Below are 19725 nucleotides of genomic sequence, written 5' to 3' on the forward strand. Positions count from 1 at the left end.
ATTTACCACACTAGGATAACTGGGTATTAATCATAAGATGAATTTGCTGATATAATTATGATTAGAATCATCATACATGATAGTAATCAGGAAATACTTGAACAATAGTGTGTTTGAGTATATAATCATACTTACTATGATATGAGTTTAGTATGATATGCTAAAATTTAAGATATGTTCATGTTCAAAGATGTTTAATATCATAGTGTATTAATTCGGTGAATTATGATGATAAGAACTTGGTTAATAAGTGATTAAAATGGTAACATAAAGATGATGCTTACCGGGTAATTGATTAAGTAATTAAACGAGTAGTTGAGCTACTTCGTGTAATTTATTTGTGTTAATAGGCAATTTGACTTTTTTAAAGTCAAAATGACCTTTTATATGATCGAATGATAATTTCGATATAAAGATCGTAGGATGGAGTAGTCGTGAATGATTATGACTAATCTAACCATCTTACCACTTACAATGATAGGTTGACGCTTGGCAAGCTAGGTGAAAGCTTGGAAAGGAAGCGGGTCAAACGAATCAAGAGAGAAGGAAAGGCATAATCGGGATGCAAGGTAAGTATAAATTACAACATTCTTAAATTATAGAATATCCTTTTATCGTATCAACTACGAATAAGACAAGTTAACAATCAAGATATAACGTTCCGACGTGTAGTCGTACGGAACAAGATAACCAAAGGTTTTGATAAACCATGTGTAATGGTTAAAAAGGACTAATACGGATACTTAGTCATACAATGACTAATAAATATAGAACTTTTAATGGTTACCTTATAAGGTAAACCAAAACAAACAATAAGGGTAACACGGTAATTTGGTCATGCGTTGACCATAACCGTTAGTTTTTGAAAGAAACTTATGACGTAAGCCATGATAGGCCCAAAAGTGTTATGAAATGAACTATAAGTAAAATGACCGCACGGTGTAAACCGGAGTGAGTCATGTAGACGAGATGGTAATAAACGTCATCTCGCCAATATAATTGGTCACTTGACCAAACGGGTCAAAAGGTGAATATATCACCTTTGACAATATCGACTAATGATTATTGTCGAGTTACGTGATTTCAGGAGTAAACATCGAATGGATATCTGCATCGTTATTAGATAACGATTATTAAAGCAGGGTATTGATGAAGCTGTCATGGGCCACTCAAAAATAATAACCTAACTTTATCTATAGACAGGGTAAGTCGGGTGTCGAATCCACGAGGAGCATGTGGTTAGTGTTACATGTTTTGTTTGTAAATTTTACTAAACTAACTAATGATTATAAAACTGATATGGAATTAAAAACACATGAAACAAGTTGCAATTAAGAAAAAGATTGAGTTGTAATAAATAATGATGAGAAAAGGTGATCACCCCGGGATTCAGATTCTGTAATTACTAATAACCTAGTTCTGATTTTATTGGATGCTATTGTTTGAATAGTAAATCTGTCACATCTACCAATTACCTATGCAGTTCAAAATCTTAATATTAATTGATCAGCTAAATATTAAAACAAGCATACATAGGAATCATTCAATCAACAAAAGCATAATTTGATTCAAACATAATTATAACTCTGACAGTCACTCAGGATTTGTCTGTCACACAAATTATATAATCACGCGAATAGTCAGCTGTCAACCGACTACAAATCCAAATCTAAATACAAAACAGAAACTAGAATTAAAAGTGTCTCACAAGAATCATTCACCCGAAGTGTCCACGAGAAATTTAGCCGCTCATGATACTCGTCCGATCAAAAGCTTGGTAGAATGTTGAAAGCATGACCGAATCGGCATTGTGCGGGAGATATATTGTAGGACCGGTTTTGATGCCGTTCGATTGCGTAACGAACGTTTCACGTGCGGAATCCGTGAACGTACGTGACCGAACACACAATATCGTACTACTAACGTGATTCCATTGCTAGATTTGACAATTCCGGTACAAGATTCACGTTTACACAACTTTCTCTCTCTAGACTTTCTCTCTCTAAACTTGGATCTCCAAAAGTACAAATATGGAGGAAAGTCTTCAACTTTTCACTAACTTCTAATCTAATGACATAACAAGCCTATTTATAGCCCTTGGAAATTAATGAGGATTCTCATTAATTACCAAAACGCCACCTTGTTATTTCTAATTGATTGGACATTATGATCTTGATTTCTTCCGGCTTTTCACTACGACTTTGATTTCTTCCGGCTTTTCACTATGACTTGAATTGACGAAGGCGATAGACAAAATATGCATCAACAATCTCCCCCTTGGATATTGCCGTAGTCAATCCGTAGTGAAACTCGTAGTGGCTTTGTCTTTCTCTTTCTCTTGAGTCTTTTTGCTTGAACAGAATCCCGGTGGATCTGTCTTCAGCTTCCGTTGCTCTCTTTCTTCAAACTCTTCAGGCTCCCCCTTTTGTCAAGCTTCCCTGCTTTTGGGATCGATGCCTGGCTTTCCGTATTAACAGATCAGAAACCTGCACATCTCAAACTCTCTATTACAAACCAATAAAGTTGTGATTCAACTCAATGAATCAACTAAACATTTGAGAATTATCACATTTTAAAACTTATCACAAATTTTACACATTCCAATTTCTGATTCAAATTAATGAATCATCTTTAACATTTCAAATCATTTAACCACCCTGTCTGTTCATCAAGTTTAACCTTTGAGATTTTGAATATCAGCTTTTCACCATCAGTTGTCGAAAATCTTTTTGGATTTTTCATACTAAGAAACATAAATGCAATGACAGAAATTAAATGCAGAAATGAAATATATACAAACATATTTTTGTGAGTTTGTGCAAGAGGATCATATCAGCTGCTGACTAAACACAAGCACCGTTAAGCTTCTAATCGTTTTAAGTTCTAAACGATTCACGTTGATTGACGATATAGTTGTCCTCTTAAATTTTCATACAATTTTCAATCTATTCAGGATACTATTTAAGTGTTTTATGAACTTAGTTCGATTCATGTGTCCCACCTCTTGAATATACTCCCGTATCCAGAATCCCAATATTCAATCTTACAGGCAAGAATACTACAATGATATCTGTACATAAATTAGGGGTTAAATGCGAGAACTAAGGGATCTCAGGTCAGAACTTCCGTTTAGCAGAGAGATATCAGCTTCGACTTAGCAGTGTGTCCCCTTTAGAGGATCTTTTCAGCTACAACAGATGATTATCAATTTTATTGTCTAATCAGCTGAGGGCGTTATGCTATGTTTCAAGCATTTTGCGGAAAGTATTAGCCAAGGACTAGGTCAGAACTACCGTTCAGCAGAAGTCCCGGAATAATACCCCAGACATCATAGAGTATAAACACCTAGTATATCAGAATACGAGACCTTTCAAACGAGATTTCAGGGGTTACCTATATATCCAAGTAGTGTTCCCCACAAATTTCACAAGTTTGAAATTTTAGGTTTATATCCCGAATAAATCTACTAAATGTACAAAAACCTATCGTCACATCATCAGTGAGACCGTTTATCACATTTGACATTACATTTCTTTAGCGTGCTGTGATAGTCTACTGATGTACTATCATTTCCTCTTTTTTACAGCAAAACTCATTTTTGACTTTTTCAATGTTTTTGACATTTTCAAATTTTCTAATTTTTTTAAAAATTTTTTCTCCCCTTAAAATCAAAATATGTTTCAATTTTGATTTTCTGAGAAAATTTGAAAACAAACTATACAGATAAAGTGACAACATGATATCGAATCGCTTCAATTCGCCATCCACTTGGCGTAAACAATCAGAACTCCCCCTCACAACAAACTATTTTCCCATTATGATTTCAAAACACTTAAGTTTGTTTTAATCAAAATGGTTTTTCCGGAAAATTAGTTTTGTGTGACATTTCATAAACACGGGATTTCATCACCTTGTTCTCTACATAATAGTAGGAAAATCCAAGTACAAGTCAATGTCCTTGATTTACCATTTGCAGTCCAGAATCCTCTGTACCACTTGCAAAACATAAACTCATCTAATACCTCTTGTAAGAAAAACACAATAGTTTTGTATGATTGACGTTATCGAATAAAGTTTTGAGAAAAAAAATGCCGATTCATGATCCACGATACCATCTTGGGATCTCCGGCAAGTCAGGATTTTTCATTTAAAAAGATTTACTCAAGCCTGACCAGCCTTGGGTGATTTTGAATTCTTGTTCAATAATGGTGGAAAATTTTTCTCATCCATTGTTAAATTAGAATTCTCAACTTTTACCTCAACACATGGCTCTTCTGGTTTTACCATACCAGAATCATTGCCTGACTGTGGCTTGTCTGACTTTGATGAGCCAGATTTATCGCCTGAAGGTGGCTTGTCTAACTTCGGCACGTCAGATTCATCGCCGACCTTTTCCTTCTTCTTCTCCTCTTTTGTCCCCAGATTTGTATCTGATGAATTCTTTTTGCTTGTCTTTACAGCTGAGGGAGTAGATTCATCAGAACTTTTATTCGATCTGTCGGGCGAACCCGAGGACAAAATCTTCTCCAGATATTCTCTGGCCTTCTTCCTCTTCTTTCGCAGTTTGTCTTTTTGCCATTGAGAAAGCTTCACTTTCTTTTCTTGAACTTTAGGTTCTTGGACCTTCTGTTCTTTGACATTCTGTTCTGAAACTTTCAGTTCCTTGGGCTTGACAGTGACTGGTTTCTTTGCCAATTTCTGAGAATTACCCCTCAATCTTTCTTTTGATCTCCTTGGGCAATCCCTGGCAATGTGACCTTTGATTTGACAATTAAAGCATATCCTCGTCTCAAATCTCTGTCTCTGGCAGTTAACAGCAATGTGTCCTTGATAACCACATTTGTAGCACACTCTGTTATCATACCAATCACCATATTCATACCAAACGCTCAGATCAAAGCACTGTTTGGCTTGGTGATACTCTTTCCTCTTCTTGATTGTTGGATTTGTCTTTTGAGCACTGTGGTCAAACCTGCACCACTTATTACCAACAATTTTTGAGTTTTCGTTTTTCAATTTTTATGCTTTTTGAATGCGATTGGATGATTGATCTGATGAGCTTTTATTTTTGTTTTGAACGTTTTTCAACTTTTTTCTTTAAAGGCTTTTGTTTAGAACATTCACCTTCTAACAATTTGTTTTTGTTCAACAATCTTCTTAACAGGTTTCTGCTTTGAGCATTCACCTATTTCAGTAGATTGCAAAACAGTATTTTTGAATTTTTCTTCTAATTCTAAAAGCAATTTTTGTTTTTCAATTTTCATCATCAGATTTCTCATCACAATCTTCAACTTTGACATTGTCAAAGTTTGTGACATTGTCACTTATTGGAACTACATTGATCGGTTTTGGACATGGAATATTCACATACGTTGAAGAAATCACAAAACCTTTCAATTTATTTTCAAGCTCAGCAATTTTATGCCGATCTTTTTCAGCTTCTTTTTCAAGCTGAATGATTTTAGCAAGATGAGAATTTATTGCAATCTGTTTTTCAAGATTATTTTTACCAAAGATATCTTTCTCATCTTCTAAAATCTTTATTTGACTTTGACAATCTTTCTTAATTTTTACGTTTTCATTTTCTAGATTTTGTTTTTGATTTTTCAAAACATTTTCTGATTTTTTAAGATTTTCGTTTTCTAATGTCAAACTCTCTAAAACCCTTAAGAGTTTGGCATTTTCGAGTTTCAGTTTTTCACAGTCTAAGCACTTCTCAATCGTTTTTACAGTTTCAGCTTTCTTCTCCACCTTGATAGCTGAAATTTCTTTAACCTGCTCTTCTTCTTCTCGAACGATTTCCTCAGATTTGACTTTTACTTCATCAACTGCTTCTGCATTACTAATTTTTTGAAGTTCAAGTTCTCGCTCTTTAATATTTTCGATAAACACGCTCAAATTCACCTCTAAGTATATCTTCCTCAAATCTGACAAATACATTCTCCACCTATCACCCGGTAAAGCATTTGCCAACTTGTCAACCCATTCCTCATTAGTCTTGGTTATCTTCAATCTCATCATCTCCCAATACAACTCGATATATCTTTTGATCAATTCATCAGTTGATTCTCCATCGATACCTGAAAAATTATTGAACTTGTTCAGTGTAGTATAAATTTCAGAATCCATTTTCGGTATCAAAAGATTCACAATGATGAATTCTCAATCAATAATGAAATTCGAACAAACAGACGACTATTCGATCGAATAACAAAGACTAGGCAACAACAAATCGAGTGAGGATTCTCTCAGGCGAGGATCCTATTCTTGACAAACACCTTGAATTTCCTGCAAACCAACAAGTAAACGATTAGTAAAAATATCAAACAACTGAATAGGAAGGAAGATTGATCGAATGGATAGTATGCTGATCGATCGGACAAAAATGCTATTCGATCGAGTGAGTAAAAAAAAACAATTTGTTGTACGATCGGCCGACAACACTTATTTAACAATGACAAATAACAACAAATCTTTTAGTGGGCCTTTACACGTCATTGGACCAAAGGTATATAGTGGAGCGGTGCAAAGGGCCTGCAATCACACAGTAACAAACAATATGGGGCAGTTAAACAGTGATTGGGTCGTGTTTTATACACTTGGGCGGTGACTTCACTCACAAATGGGCAGTGCACATGAGCTTGCTCTTATTGGGTCAATTTAGATAGTGGGTCGGTGAGTTTTGGGCTGAATAGTGGGGCGGTTGAACATTATTGTGATTGGGTCAAACTTTTTTAGTGGGGCGGTGTTGATTTTTTTTATTTGATTGTATAATTGAACAAGGCTACTGCTTTTAATGAACTGTGCACATGGCCACGTGAAGATTGGGTCTTGTTTTGTGGCAGCGTTGTAACAAGAAAATGATTGCACTACAAAATGGTTAGTGGGGCGGTGACAAACACCTGTCGACAACCTTTAATAATCAGACCCACCATATGAAGAAGATGACTTATGAGCGGACCAACATGTGACATATCAGCCAGCCTGTTATATTTGACTAAAAAGCGAACCACAATTGAAACCTTTGGAGCGGACCACACTTGTCACAATGAGCGGACTATAAAATTGACTTATGAGCGATTCAACCTGTTTGTTTGAGCGAACCATACACTTGTTCGTATAAGCGACCCATGAGTTGTTCACAAAAGTGGTCCTCAACTGTTTGAATAAGCGAACCAAAACTGATCTGATCGTATGACGCAAAATCGGACCGAAAAATCGCGATTACTCCTAAACGACTTGGAGTTTCGAGCTGAAACTTGGTAGGGTTGTAGATCGGGTCTATACGCACAACATATCCAAAAATCAGACGAAACGGACCGTATTTACCTGTTCAATTTGATGAAAAACGATGAAAAACGTGAAAAGTAGGTAGAAGATGAAGAAATAGGTGAAATCGGATCTGAATCGGCTGAAATCTGGTACGAGAACGATGTGTTTGATCTTGCAATCGAGCTCCTAGCTCTGATACCAATTGTAGGACCGGTTTTGATGCCGTTCGATTGCGTAACGAACGTTTCACGTGCGGAATCCGTGAACGTACGTGACCGAACACACAATATCGTACTACTAACGTGATTCCATTGCTAGATTTGACAATTCCGGTACAAGATTCACGTTTACACAACTTTCTCTCTCTAGACTTTCTCTCTCTAAACTTGGATCTCCAAAAGTACAAATGTGGAGGAAAGTCTTCAACTTTTCACTAACTTCTAATCTAATGACATAACAAGCCTATTTATAGCCCTTGGAAATTAATGAGGATTCTCATTAATTACCAAAACGCCACCTTGTTATTTCTAATTGATTGGACATTATGATCTTGATTTCTTCCGGCTTTTCTCTACGACTTTGATTTCTTCCGGCTTTTCACTATGACTTGAATTGACGAAGGCGATAGACAAAATATGCATCAACATATATGATGATGAATAATGATGTTGATTGTTTGAGAGCTCCCCAGAAGGGTATACGGCTGCTTCTCGTTATCGATCATATGGAGGTGTGATGTTAATGAAGAGATTAAAGGCCCACAAAAATCTTTAGTGGCTGCCACCAAAATTCGTGATGGATAATGATGATGTTCTCCTTGATTCAAAAGCCCAAAGATTATAATAAATTGGCTGCCTATCTTTCGTGACTTATTGCTAATTTCGTGATATGTGCTGCTGATTTTTGTGTGTATCCCCATCGATTCCAGAGCCCAAAAATTATAATATATGGTTGCTAAAATTCGATGCCCAGGAAGTGTGATAATGGGAGCCCAACTAAAAAAAATGAAGTTGCTCCAATCTCTTTTTCAATGTTATGCCAAAATCGATCCTAATGAGGTTATTCCCAAATTGTTTTGTCTTTCTTGTCTTTTGCTTCTCAAAAGAATCTGCCAATTCACGTTATGCCGTGATTTGCATTTATTGTTTTCACACTTGTTCACATTTGAACATACACTTTGGACCCCTCCTTAACCATAAACCACATGTTTGATCCGTAAGCCAAGAGTCAATGTTGCTGTTTGTCTTGTGTAGACCTGCTTAAAACCGTCAGTCACGGGTGAGTGTCCGTAAGCCCCATCGCATAATCCAGCTCCCACTTCCTTATCACATGCAACTTTCACTTAATTGCACAATGGCCCCCTGAACTTTAGTAACTCATATCTCTTGCATATCAAAGCTATTTTCCAACCCGAACACATTCCCGAGTGCTTTTGTTGGTCGCCTTTATTGATATCACATGTTCTGCTTCATCGTAAAACTTCGTAACTTCACCACATTCGCACGTTTTACCTACAAACACACAAACCTTCGTAGTTAACACATTCTAAGCATATACTCACATAAACCGCATTAAAACACTTAAGATAACGCACTTAACCCTCGTGTTTCACACCTTCCATCACATCCCCACACTTACCTTTGATTATCCTCAAGCAAACCGATACGGAATTACTCATCATAGTAACAACACCTTTAAACCCCTATACCAATGCAACAGTTTAAGTCCCGAGTCATACCCCTCCCATAGACTAACACAATCAAGATTGATAGTCTAACAAGCAATTGGTGCAATTTCTAAAACTTAAGACTTGTTTATTCAGAACTAACATGCTTAGGATTATACACATGCTACACGCCCCTCACAATCAACTCTCCTCTCGGTTTAAAAATATGAACTAGCATGTAATGTGCTAGCATTTATATCACTCAAAACCAAACATGAAATCCTGTAATCATATGCTTGTATAACAATCATACCTCCACTGAATAATATAACACGACACACATCAAAAGGACTTTCGGTTTTGGGCTTAGGCTAAAGGTAGGAAATATTTGGCATACATACATATATATATATATATATATATATATATATATATATATATATATATATATATATATATATATATATATATATATTATGTGGCAACAAACAAACGACCAAACCGTGACAACTTATTTGCAAACATAACATACTTTTGGGTTGGTTTCTACCCAAGAACATAAACGATATTCATAACCCTTCTATTTTTGCTCTTTTTTTTCTTTTTCTATTTTTTTCTTTTCTTTGTTTTCTCTTTTTTTTTTCAACTATTCTCACGATCGGTATCAAACAACTCACATTGGGTGGACAAACGAAAGGGTAAAGAGCTCAACAGGGCTACTAAGGGTAATGGTTAGGTAAACATGAAACAAACACAATGGGTGTAAGGTATATCCTAATGCCTTTATCATTTACGTGCACATATCAAACCACAGTCTTAGCATGCATCAAATCATACAAGTTCTAACACAGAATAACACGTGGCCTGCTCTCAACAAATGAAGTCATAAAGTAAATAATTCTATCATTCTACAGGCTCAAAATTCTCACCAAAAAAAGTAAAAGGTTACCGACATGTAGCATATGCAATCTAAAGCATGTTACCCCTAAATAGACATCTCTTTTCACTTCGTTTTTCTAAAAACACCTGTCAGACCTACTCTCATGAAACTCAAAGGAACGACCACGACAAGGGACTATGTTAATTTACTACCGGCAAGGAACCCATTAGTGATTGAAACATTTGGTTTTCGTATCCATTTAGTTCACTTAAGGCGATGAAATTCTTTATAATTTTCAAAATTTTCAATTTTTTCAGTCTTCATCGTTTTCAATCATTTTTCAACCTCTTTCAAACTCTGTCCCAAGTCTTTCCCCTTCCCGGGTTTCCATATCCCCACACTTGGGTGACATTGTCCCCAATGTATAGTGCTTTTAAAACAAACCCGGGAATAACAACCAAACCATCCCATAAGCGGCCAATCCCTAACACAAATAACTAAAACACATTCCCTAACACATAGAGTTTAACACCACCAAAAACACGAATAGAAATGCAATAATAAAAGTGGAACAGACTCCCCTGGTTTAAAACATAGAAGCCTCATGCGTCATGTTCCACCACGACCGTATAGCATTTCATTCGCGGGCGTGTCCAACAAGTACTCGGGTCAATCTCTACAATTAGTGTGCAAATCATCCCCGTCCAAATGGAGATTGAGTATGGACAGTTCTGACTGAACTCTAATCCATGCATTGTCCGCAATTGCAACTAGAACGTATGGGGACTTCACCAAACATCCCCACACTTGGACCATTGCATCCATAGAGATTAATAACCTGGTAACCTACAAAAATACTCACGCAAAACAAAACAATATACACTACTCTACATCCTCGGGCTGCCTCACGAGAGCGCTAAGTTTATAGGTCTTCAGCCAGACCATACCTGATATGCTCAAGGTGGTTTAAATGGCATCTCACGTGCAAAGAACACTTGTGCTAGTGGATGGTTAGTATCCCACTGCCATCCTTCATTCCATATGGCATCCAAATGATCCGGGTTATCGAAATCTATCGATTGTGAGAATTCACCCTTATTCACCTCAAGTGATCTCTTCTTGGATTTGGTTGCATCCTTTGGTGACTCTTTTTCTAACTTGACTGAACGCTTTTTGTTTCTCATCTTGAGCCACCACGGTGATTTGACCACTTTATCCTTCACGATCTTTTCATCCTTCGACCTGTCAATCATAGCAACACTCTCTTTCGAGACATCGTCACACATTGGAGAATGGCTCTTGTTAGTAACAAAAGACCATGGACAAGTATTTGTAAGAGAATAATCAAAAGATTGTGAAAGAAAATCAACAGAAAGCTTACAGCTCCCGTAGGTCATATCAACTGTACCATTCCTACAACTGATTTGAGCATCTGCAGTGGCCAAGAACGGTCTACCAAGTATCACTCTCGGTTGTTCCTTCTCTATATACGGCTCAACATCCAACACAACAAAATCTTCTGGGTAATAAAAATCACCCACCTTGACAATCAATCCCTTCAAAATCCCTCAGGGCCTCTTTCGTGAGTATTCAGCTAACACCATAGAAGCATTAACCTGTTGCAATGGACCCAATTCATACCTGTCATAAACATACCCTGGAAGAACACTCACTCTAGCTCCATAATCCAATAAAGCGTTATCCATCTTGAAATCCCCAAGTTGGATTGGGATAAGCGGTTCTCCTAACTCTCTATCTTTCTCCAATCTAACATCCTTAACCATACTAACTATAGCAATGGAAATATTCTCTTTGAACCCTGAAGCAACATCATCAACCATTACTCTTACCGGAGTTACTTCCTTAACTGGCATTTCTTCTAATGTCTCCAACCTCTCAGATTTTATTTCTAAAAATTCATTAAACTGGTCAGTTAGCTGTCCAATTTGCTGGGCAAGTGATTCATTGATCTTCTGTTGCTCATCGAAAGACTGGTAAATTTCCTTTATACGCTTGACGATGGTGTTGATTACTTCTAATAACTTATCTACCTCATTTGGGGAGTTTTTAGCGAAACCTACTTGATCACGTTCTTGAAAATAATCACTGCCCTCGTAACCATATTCTTCCAAGAAATCTGAATTTGGGTTACGATTGTGCCTGTTCCTGCCTTTATCGGATTGATTGTAGTTTTGATATCCTCTGGAGCCATAATCCGGTTGGTAGTACCCTTGTTCAGAATGTGGACAATCTTGAGCCCAGTGATAATAGCTCCCGCAACATGAGCATGGGTCATAATCATATTTTGATGCCATTATTTCTGCACAAATAACAAACTAACAGTTGTACTGAACAAACAAAAAAAATAATAACAAAAACCAACTAGAAAGAAAAAGAATATATATATATATATATATATATTTGGATTTTTTTTAAATTACTTTATGCAAAACAAAAACAAACAAACAAAAGTAAATTAACACTAAGCGCACTAGCTCCCCGGCAACGACGCCATTTTGATGAAGCTGTCGTGGGCCACTCAAAAATGATAACCTAACTTTACCTATAGACAGGGTAAGTCGGGTGTCGAATCCACGAGGAGCATGTGGGTAGTGTTACACGTTTTGTTTGTAAATTTTACTAAACTAACTGATGATTATAAAATTGACATGGAATTAAAAACACATAAAACAAGTTGCAATTAAGAAAAAGATTGAGTTGTAATAAATAATGATGAGAAAAGGTGATCATCCTGGGATTCAGATTCTGTAATTACTAATAACCTAGTTCTGATTTTATTGGATGCTATTGATTGAATAGTAAATCTGTCACATCTACCAATTACCTATGCAGTTCAAAATCTTAATATTAATTGATCAGATAAATATTAAAACAAGCATACATAGGAATTATTCAATCAACAAAAGCATAATTGGATTCAAACATAATTATAACTCTGACTGTCACTCAAGATTTGTCTGCCACACAAATTATATAATCACGCGAATATTCGGCTGTCACCCGACAACAAATCCAAATCTCCATACAAAACAGAAACTAGAATTAAAAGTGTCTCACAAGAATCATTCACCCGAAGTGTCCACGAGAGATTTAGCCGCTCATGATACTCGTCCGATCAAAAGCTTGGTAGAATGTTGAAAGCATGACCAAATCGGCGTTGTGCGGGAGATATATGATGATGAATAATGATGTTGATTGTTTGAGAGCTCCCCAGAAGGGTATACGACTGCTTCTCGTTATCGATCATATGGAGGTGTGATGTTAATGAAGAGATTAAAGGCGCACAATGTGATAACTGTGTTCTGTAGTCGTGGTTTGATATAAAACAATGTTGGTTATCAACAAAACAATGTGCCTTGGTGTTATTATATGTGTTTTTGTGTTATTATGTGTGTGTTTTTGTTTGGTAAGTTTTCAATTCGATTCGATTCCGATTTCAAGCTCTAAATCGCTTTCTGGAAGGTTATAAGCGCACGGATGCGTAAATATAACCAGTTCAATGCAACGAACACTCCGGAATAGTAAAATAGGCTTAACATACCTTAAATAACCTCCACATAACTTAGAAATAAGTTTTGGATGGTTTGGTGTGTTGAAATCAAGTTTGTTCGATCGCAGGGACTAATTGTGTCAAACTACGAAACTATACCGATTTGTATAGTAACGAACATTCCGGAACTTGATCATAAGTTAAACATACCCTAAATATCCTTTACATAGCTTAGAAATAGGCTTTGAGGTGTTCGGTATGCTAAAATAAACTTTATTGATCAATGGGGACTAAAAGCGTCAAAAAGGGCACAAGTTTGCATTTTCGCGCATATCTTTCGTTCTGAATATATCCGGACTTCCAAAAATTCATGTAATCATTAAAATATTATGTTTTAGTGTGTGGCATGATAAAATTTCATTCGTCGCTTAATTTGGATCGTTTTTGCGTTCGTTACGACTTCCGTCGTAATTAACCGAACAACGCGATCGTACGACCAAACAAACCGACATCCGAGATATTTTTGAGCATGTTTTGAGTTCCCTATACTTTAACATCATTTTAGAGCCTTGAAATGAGGTTAACGGGGCTTAAACGTGTCAAAAATGAGCCGAAATGCAAGTTTCTGATGTGTAGGGACCTGTTTTGACAATCTGCCAAAGTTGGCCAGGCGGCCCGCGTAAGCCAAGCTTAAATCTTACGCGGGGCGCGAGAGCCTGTCAGACAGAAACTTCAGATTTTGCAATCTGGATCGAATTCAGGGGTTTTAATGCAATTTTTGCAATACCATGGGCTAAATTTGATGGTTTTCTTGTGCCCCATTGTTTAGCAATACCATGGGTCCAAGTGGAGGGTCTAGATTGAAGCTCGTTTCCCGATAAACGATCCTAACGGTTCTAGCTCTCCTATAAATACCCACCTTCATTTCATTCATTCCTCACTTGAATTCTGAGATTTTCTCTAAGTTGGAGTGATTATCACTTCATACCTGAGAAATACTTGGAATTCAATCTTGCGGGGACCCTCTGTAAGTATTCTTTCGCGTTTTTCGTTCGTTTCTATCGTTAAAGTCAAACTGCGTTTGACTTTCTGCATTAACCAGTTTATGGTCAATGCGAAGTTCGTTTGAACTTCATAACGTGAGCGTAATCACGATGGTCATAGTCACTAGTGACTATACCTACTGATTACCACGTTATCTAGACTCAGTGACGAGTCGTAGTTTCGGCCAAAATGCGTTTTCTCGCGTATTTTGTAACCAAACTACTCTAGGATATCAAAACCGTTTGTTTTGATATCAAAACCTGTTTTCTAACCTAACTAAACATGTTCTAGCATGTTTAGCTCGTCACTTTTTAGTTAATGCTTGTGTAGAGTCGTAAGTCAAGCGGACTAAACACCCGCTTAGACTTTCGAACACGACCCGTTTGATCGATCTTTAGGATCCGACCAAACATGTTTAGTGACCATAGTATCATAGGGAATAACCTTCCGAGGTTATACCTTATGGTCACCTAGTTTAGGTAGTCGCATGATAAGTAGTTTATATGCCTTTGGTAAATTACCAAAATGCCCTTTCATACATAATTGGTAATTAAGCATATGTAACCTAAACTTTTGTCTAGTAACTGATTATGTAACATATTTAAACATAAAAAGGCATATAATACTTGTCATAGGACTAGTTAGACGTCTCGAACGCGTTTTTGCGCGCACGACGCGTTAGAGTAGCGTAAGCTACCTTAATGGGTCGCGATGGGTCGAAAGCACTTAGGTTAGATTTCAATTTAGGATGCAGGCTTTGTTAAATCATATCACATGAGTTCCAACACTCATTTGGTTTACAAGACCTCATTCTATCCGATCGTCCGATTTAGACGTCTATTGTTTGACTAGTGATTCGATTACTAGGTGCTGTTTGATTGCTCTGGTTTACTTGAGTTTGCTTGAGTTCTATTGATTGAAGATACTTTGCACTCCATGTGAGTACATAGTTCCCCTATTTTACTGTTTTCAATTGTTTTGGGGTGATTCATATGTGCTAAATGTTTTCAAGGATTTAACGATGGTTTTCAAAACGATTTTCGATATTATAACGATGATTTCAAAAACGATTAAAACGATTTTTACTAAACTAATAACGATTTCAATAGTGTGAACGAAACTTGATGGTTGTAGTTACATATGACATTCATTAGCATTGATCAAGTGGACCAGTATTAGGTTATGGTACCATAGGATCTGACAAATCCCGTTATTGCACTGCACCCATGGTTATGTGTGGGGGTTGTGGGTAGCGACTGAATCTGATGTTTGTTAACTTACCCTTTGGTGGTTTGTTAATTCGAGAAGCGAGAAGCGAGGTGATCGAGTCATGAAGGTTTGAATGTTGTTAGCGAGACGACCATAAATAAGTTTTCACAATTAAAACGAGGATGATTTTAAACGATTTAAACGAGTTAACGATTTGGAAACAATTTGAAAACGATTTGAACAAGTTATACGAATTGGATAAACGATTGGTTTTTGGTTAGTGTATAGATAACGGGACGGGTGTAATATGGTGAAAGCATGGTAGATACGCCGCTGGTACTTCTTATATATAAGTGTTTTCAATATATTACATACCGTGGCGTTATTTAGTTCACTTGGGTAAACGATTTTGAAACGATGTCACACAAACGATGTTTTCTAAAGGTTATAAACCATACGAGTTTTTAACGATTTTTTACAAGATGTTTTACAAGTTGGTTTTCTTAAACAAATGTTTTTGGGGTTAAGAAGCATGGCTACGAGATTTTATAAACCATAATCAACTTGATTTGAGTTGGTTAACTATGTTGCAATACACTTTTCAAAACAAGGTTTGTATTTTGACTCTTGTAGTCTAATAAAGTACTGCAACATATAAACGAGCCATGATTCTGATACTCTTATAAAACCTATGTACTCGCCAGCATTTCTTTGCTGACTAAGTTTCTACATATGTTTCAGGTGTTGATGCTTGATTGATTTCTAGGATGCATGCGTCACATAGGATCTGGACAAGGCCTTAGTGACATAACAACTATGATAGACGATATAAAACTAGTTTGTTCTATGTGTTAAGACAAACGAAATGATTAATTTTATCAATAAAACAAAACTATTTTGTATCCATGGTTGTGAAATAATAGCTTCTGTTGCAACACTCCCCGACGTTTCCGCCACGGTTTGTTGTCCTACGTGGTCGGGGTGTGACAGAAGAAAGTTGGTATCAGAGCCAATGGTTATAGGGAATTAGGTTATTAGTAATGCTTTGACCTAGACTATAACTTTTAGGACCCCAACGCAAGTTTACTTCCGTTTAGATTTTAAAACAATACCGTCACCTATCCTTAGGTGATAACCACAATGAGAACGCTAAGTTCGAATCCGCTTTGAAAACTAATCATCTGTTCTAGGATGATTGATTACTAGGTTTTGAACCCTTTGTTATAAGGTTTTGAACCCTTTAAGTTTTCAAATCTCGTCAGAGTTTGGGTCTAAATAGTGTGAACACGTGCAAACTGGAAGAGTGGGTGCCTGTACTATGAGTTTTCTGTCTAAGGCTAGAGTGTTCGTACAAATCCGCAGTATCGGACCAGTCATTCTTTCCTGGGAACTCTTGGGGTGAGTGTCCACTTATAGGCGAGCATGTCTTCGGCGATACATTATTTTTGATCCATTTACTTTGATTAGTCTCTCCGTGTCATTTATTTTTCGAGGTAACGAACAAATGATCGCCTTTTCTGGTGTTTTGACGGTATTTTCAATACCTCTTTTGCTTTTCAACCTCACTTGTTTCTCTTATGTCCTTATTAGACAATGCCTCCTCGACGTGAAGCACAATCTTTCACTATTGAAGAAATCGCAACATTGGTTTCTCAGCAAGTGGCTGCCGTGCTTCCAGGTGTTGTGACCCAAGTCCACGAGATATTTGACAACAATAATAACAACAACAATGCGCCGTGTAACTTCAAGAGCTTCAATTCTGCTAAGCCGCTAAAGTTTTCTGGGTCGCAAGGAGCAACTGCGCTCTTGCAGTGGTTTGAGAGTATCGAGAGCACATTCAGACACGTCTAGTGTCCGAATGCGCGGAAGGTTGAATTTGCTTCGAGTGTGTTTGAGAAGCGAGCGCTTACCTGGTGGAACGGTATTATGCGCGATAGGGGTGCCAAGGTGGCATTGGCACAAACATGGGATGAGCTTCGGGCTCTCATGATGAAAGAGTTTTGTCCCCGTCACGAGATTCGAGCTTTGGAACGAGAGTTTGACGATTTAAAGCAAGATGGGGCTGAACACCGTGCGTACACGGATCGTTTTGAAGAACTCAGTCTATTGTGTCCCACCATGGTTACCCCTCTGGAGAAGGCAATCGAGAGGTATATCGATGGTTTACCCGATTCTATTCTGGATATTTTGACCGGTGTCAATCCTACTACCCTTCGTCAAGCGATCGGGTTGTCTGCTACCCTGACTGAATCTCAAGTCAGGAAGGGTAAACTCACCCGCAAGGGTGATAAAAAGAAGGCGGCTGATTCTGAAAAAGACAAGAAAAAGAGTAAGCGTAAGGGTAAGGAAGGTGAGACGTCGAAGAAGTCGAGGAAGCGGAAGGATGCCCAGAATTTCGCTGTTACAACACAGACTGATCAGAACCCACCAGCTCAGCCTCCTGCGAAGAAGGCGTATGCAGGTACCGCACCTCATTGTGCACTCTGCAACGGTCATCATGTTGCACAACAAGCTTGTAAGAAATGCACAACGTGTGGAAAACTTGGGCATTTGGCCAATATTTGTCGTCTGGGACAAAATCAGGTTGCTCAGGTTCAAGCTCCGGTTCAAGGGAATGCTGCAAGATTCCCACCGGGTTCATGTTTCAACTGTGGAGAGTTTGGTCACTTCTGCAACAACTGTCCAAGACTGGTGAATGCAAACGCGAATGCTAATGCAAACCCGAATGCAAACGTCAACGTGAATCCAACACGTGGACGAGTGTATAACATCAATGAGGCAATCAATGATGCAGCTGTGAACGATTAGTATTTTGTATTTCCTTTGGTTGTTATCTTTTAACATTTAAAGACAATGCGGTTGGTATATAAATAAAAATTTATGGTTTTTATTTTTTTGTGAACCAATGCAATTGTATGAATGTTTGATGCAACCTTATGATGTCAATACAAAGACAAACCACTCGTGTGGTTCTGTCATTTTTTATGATCACTTGTGATTCCCTCCCCCCTAGAACCTTAAACGCCCGTTTCTTTTAAGAAACAAAAGCCTAAAGCTATCTACGAAAAGGATATGTTGCTTTCCTAGCACATGTCACCAAGGAGAAAGTCAAGAGCAAGAGTATTCAGGATATTCCGACTGTTCGGGATTATCCAGACGTGTTTCCTGATGAACTACCTAGTTTGCCTCCAGTTCGTCAAGTCCTGTTTCATTTTAACCTTATACCCAATGCCAACCCGATTGCAAAAACGCCTTATCGACTTGCACCGTTAGAGATGCAAGAATTATCGAAGCAGCTTCAAGAGTTATCTGATAAAGGATTCATCCGTCCGAGCTTTTCACCTTGGGGAGCCCCTGTCCTCTTCGTGAAAAAGAAAGATGGGTCTTTTCGAATATGTATCGATTATTGTGAGTTTGATAAGCTTACTATCAAGAATCGATATCCCCTACCTCGAGTTGATGATCTCTTTGATCAGCTGCAAGGTGCTTCCTGCTTTTCAAAGATCGACCTGCGTTCTGGGTATCATCAACTTCGTGTTCTTGAAGAAGATATTCCCAAAACTGCTTTCCGCACATGGTATGGGCATTATGAGTTCTCAGTCATGCCTTTTGGTTTGACGAATGCTCCAGCCATCTTTATGGACTTAATGAATAGGGTCTATAAACCTTATTTAGACAAGTTCATCTTTGTATTCATCGACGATATTCTGGTCTATTCGAAGTCTCGAGCCGAGCACGAGCAACACCTTTGCTTAACATTGGAACTCCTGAAGAAGGAACAACTTTTCGCTAAATTCTCCAAGTGTGAATTCTAGCTTAAAGAAGTTCAATTCTTGGGTCATATAGTCAATGAGCAGGGTATTCATGTGGATCCATCCAAGATTGTTGCTATTAAGGACTAGAATACACCAACAACACCAACAGAGATTCGATCTTCTCTTGGTCTTGCTGGATATTATCATCGAATCATTTTCAAACTTCTCAAAATCGCGGTTCCACTTACGGCTTTGACTCAAAAGAATAAGCCCTTTGAGTGGAGACCCAAACAAGAAGAAGCGCTCCAAACGCTATTTAATCTTCAAACTCGTGTTCTTCAAGCTCAGCAATTTTGTGTTTCACAAAATTTGATGGGTACGAAATTAC

This window comes from Helianthus annuus, chromosome 15 (assembly GCF_002127325.2).
Source record: "Helianthus annuus cultivar XRQ/B chromosome 15, HanXRQr2.0-SUNRISE, whole genome shotgun sequence".
Taxonomy (NCBI): Eukaryota; Viridiplantae; Streptophyta; class Magnoliopsida; order Asterales; family Asteraceae; genus Helianthus; species Helianthus annuus.